Source organism: Erigeron canadensis, chromosome 9 (genome assembly GCF_010389155.1).
Source record: "Erigeron canadensis isolate Cc75 chromosome 9, C_canadensis_v1, whole genome shotgun sequence".
In the NCBI taxonomy this organism is placed as follows: Eukaryota; Viridiplantae; Streptophyta; class Magnoliopsida; order Asterales; family Asteraceae; genus Erigeron; species Erigeron canadensis.
The window spans coordinates 33,128,266-33,132,838 of record NC_057769.1 but is presented as its reverse complement, the minus strand read 5'-3'; the positions used below and the strand labels follow the sequence as shown (position 1 = coordinate 33,132,838).

General features: G+C 36.0%; 1 pseudogene; it reads left to right on the top strand.

Annotated features, from left to right (window-relative positions):
- Nucleotides 1-1,829: 1,829 nt before the first annotated feature.
- Nucleotides 1,830-3,706, top strand: LOC122583614 (annotated as a pseudogene).
- Nucleotides 3,707-4,573: the final 867 nt, after the last annotated feature.

The window sequence follows — 4,573 nt, the reverse complement described above, 5'->3', positions numbered from 1 at the left end:
TATTATTTTGGGGCCCGCACTAGTAGTTGTGGTCGAGATACCAAAATAATGGTTGGGATACGGGGGTGTTAAACAATGACTTCCGTAAATACTTATTCAATAAAACATAACAATTAAAAATTAACTTAAAAAACGTCTGCTCCACGCTCCACCATAAAAACAGATGACAATCGGACAAAATCTTCAAAAGTTATTTTTTCCTGAAAAGCTACACTAAAATCACAGATCCAAAAAGTGTATACATGAAAAATTACGAGTAAATGATGTGTGAAATCTAGTATAAAATTTATAAACACGATTTACCAAAAGACTGACTACTACACACTCACAGGCAGTGTATCTGATCGCATGCATTATAGTAAAAATCGGTAAGCCGAGATCGTTCACAAGGACTTTTATAAGCAATTGTCAAAATAATGTAATTCAACAAATGGGGGATTTTGGGCCGAGTTACCACGTTGCAAACAGTTAGTGAAAAGAGTCAGTAATCCCTTAGGATTAATCGAAAGAAGAGTTTGTTGTATGAAACAATCAAAAGGTCACCCATCTTGATTTCGCTCAACACATGTTAAGGTTGCACATTTGATGAAGTTCAAATCCAATTTAGTTGATTAATAACCGAGACTTAAATTGATCGCCAACCCCGTACCCGTCAAGTTAACAATTTCATTTGACTCTCTTGTATAAACTAGTTCCATTATTAAGACCGGTACCCCAATACGCCTTTTTATAACTTTACTAATTCAACAATGGTTTGGTCATTTCATAACAATTGTGTCTGTTGATTGTACCAAACCATTAACCTGTTAATTCTTATTAATTATTAATTACCTTCTACCGTACCCATCATAGAAATACGCGTCTAACCAAGCATACAAATAACTTCTACCCAACCCAAGTTACCACTAAGATTGTGCAAAATTATCCGTAATCAATAATTAAATAACAAAGAATTAATAAGCTAAAATCACGACACAACGTTAAATCAAATCAACTTAAATTATAAAATAGTGCAATCCTTACATATTGTCTCACTCCATCAAGATGGATAAAAGGCGATTAGCCACTCATATTAAAATACGAATAACAAATCAAATTAAGAGAATTCATCGTTACCGAATACAAAGGATTGAAAACGAATAACGGAATTGATCCAATCGTGCTTGAAATCCTTAACATGGTTGAATACAAGAAAAACCCTAAAAAAGTGCTCCAAAATCGGCTGGAAGTAAAAGTTAGGGTTCTTGAATGATTTTGCAAGCTATTTATACTTTCTAAAAAATATACAGATTCGGCCTCCAACAGCGTCGCAGTTTCTTGTTTGACTTTTGTTGACTTTGACGTTCGTTGACTGGTCTTTTGGTTGTATCTGGTACGACTGCGTCGCAGTCTTTGGTGACTGCGAAGCAGTTTGTTCCTCAGCATGCATAACTGCGTCGCAGTCCTTAAGTGCGGCGCAGTACCCGTTGACTTTTGTTGACCATCATTGACTTACTTTGACTAGCTTCCAATCTTCACTTTCGTGCCTCGTAAAACATCCGTAAGCACTCATTTTACTCTAGAAACCTCGTTTTCTTCAGATTAACGCTTCGGTACCTGTTACACCCCCGAAACACTAACAAACACCATAAACGCACCAAATATATACGAAAACAAACTCTTAAACCATACTAACAACTAATTAAGCCCGTGGGAAATGAGTATAAAATACGACATATCAATAAAATTGAAAGATCATTCATGTTAAAATCAAAAGGAATGATCTTTCAATTTTAGTGTGAGAGAGACAGAGTTATATGTTTTGATTTTAACAGGAATGATCTTTCAATTTTGCTGGACGCTTGAAGGAAGGCCCGGGGAGGAAGCTGATGGTGGATTGCAATGGCCAGGAGTGTTGTTTATTGAGGCCGAGGCAGATGTTACACTGAAGCAGTTTGGAGATGCTCTTCAGCCCCCGTGTCCTTTTATGGAAGAGCTCCTTTACGATGTTCCTGGTTCTAGCGGCGTTCTTGCTCACCATTGTTACTCATTCAGGTGAAACATATATAGAGTTCTATGTGATTTTATTACTCGAGAGATAAAAGAATTATCTATAAATTAGATTAGTTAGTCCTTAAAACGGTAAATATATAATCAAACATCAATTATTGGGCAATGAATTTCGTGTTGTTCCTTTTCGACCTCTAAGGGTCTAACGCTAAATGGTTCGATGGATTATTTTGACCACTAATTTTCAAGCATTGATATGATTGATAGGTGACACGTCTCTTAATTATGTGGGGGTTTTATTTTTGCAATACGACTCAATCATACTATGAGTGATGCACAAGGACTCGTACAATTTTTAACAGCATTGGGTGAAATGGCACAAGGTAAACCAACACCAACAACAATGCCCGTATGGCAAAGGGAGTTGCTTTCCGCAAGAGAACCACCACGTGTGACGTGTACTCATCACGAATATGAACAAGAGGACCCGGACACTAAATTTACAATCATCCCACAAGAAAATGATCAGATGACAATGAGGTCGTTTTTCTTTGGACCTACCGAGGTATCAGCAGCTTTACGTAGGTTTGTTCCTCTGCATCTAAAAAAGTGTTTCACATTTGAGGTGCTAACAGTTTCCATTTGGCGTTGTCATACCATTGCCCTTGAGCCTGGTCCTGAAGCCAAAATGCGTATGATGTGCATAGTCGACGCACGTAAGAAGTTCAACCCGCGCTCCCTATAGGATACTATGGGAATGCTTTTAGCTACCCTGCTGCAATTTCTATCGCGCGAGATCTATGTAACAAACCATTAAGTCACGCTTTGGAGCTTGTTACGAAAGCCAAAGCCGATGTAACCGAAGAGGCGAAGAGTACATGAGATCTGTTGCTGACTTGTTGGTACTCAAAGGCCGCCCACAATTCACGAATATTGCTCAAAGTTAATTATATCGTGTCAGATGTAACCAAAGCTGGATTCAGTGAAGTTGATCATTTCGGGTGGGGAAGCCAACCTTAGCAGGGCCTTCTAAGGGAGGAATAGGTGATCTGCCACACGTGGTTAGTTTCTACGTACCTTTCGTAAACTCGATGGGTGATCAAGTTCTTCAAGAATCTCTATCAAAATTATAATGCATGATTTGTTTTAAAGAGTGCCTTTACATATTATTTTAACGGTTTTGGTAATGACAATTCTATGAGTTTGTACATTTTTATCATTAAATTTAAGGAGTGTGCTTTATATATGTAAGATAACTTCTTTTATTAATGCATGTTATTATAGGTTTTGGGACTGTAATTCATTTATTATATATAAGATATAATGTACACTAAGTCAATAATTGTTCCAACCAATGTGTAAATATTAGCCCAATATTCAAGTCCACTTTCTTTGGGTTTATTTTCTCTCTCAATGTTGTGGTTGATGTGTGACCTCATTTTGGGCTAATATTGCTCAAAGTTATATCGTATAAGATGTGACCCATGCTGGATTTAATGAAATTGATTTCGGGTGGGGGAAGCCGACCTTTGCAGGGCCTTCCACAGGAGGAATAGGTGATCTCTCGTACGAAGGTAGTTTCTATATATCTTCCGTAAATTCTATGGGTGAACCTGGAATCTTAGTACCCATATGTTTGCCGACCGTTGCCATGGAGAAATTTGTCAAAGAACTAAATAACATGTTGTCTTGTGACAACAATGATCAAGTTCTTTAATTAAGAACACAAGCTGCTTTAATTTATTGTCTTGTACTCTTGTTCTCATGGAAGCATATATATTGTGGGCTTTGTGTTTGTCGGGTCAAAGTCGTTGAATTCAATACGAGTAGCTTTTCCCTTTCTGGAATTTCCTGCTAATCTTGACTCTTGAGGAAAGCTCAAAAAAAGAAAAGTCTCGACTCTTTTGAGAATGTATAAGAAAAATTGTCATGTTTTTATTACTAGTATTCTAGAAATATATATTTATAAAGACTATATGTAATTCTGTGTGACTCAACAAATTTGGCTTTGCAAATAATATTGGGTGTTTAATTTCTATGCAAAAAAGGTATAAGAGAAAAATATAAAAAATTGACAGCTGTGGGATTCGAACCCATGTCGTTCTGGACCAGACTGTCTTTTGTTTAATTTAATTAGATTTATTTACTTGTTATTAAATCGTTACAAAACCACAACTCTAATTACACATGTCCAATTAAATAAGGAAATTGCTTACCCTTCGTGGCTTCATGTTTATTGCTGAACAACTGATTTTGCCAAGCCCAATAACAAATTTTAAAATTTACCCAAAAGCCCAATAACAGTTAACAAAGTAAGCCTAATGACCTTCATGCACATCTAGTAATCATGATAAGGCGTTTGACCACTCCGTTTCAAGTTTACCAATATACGAGTAAATATATAACATTTTTAAATTTACTATTCACATGTAATTGTCTTAATAAAAGATATAATTCATAAATAAAGTGCTTTATATTGTGATGTTTGGTAAGTCCGGACACTAATGAAAATACATGGTGTTTACATATACAGTAAAAATAATCTTAATAGTCATATTTTTCAAAGAATTGTTAAAAATCCTTG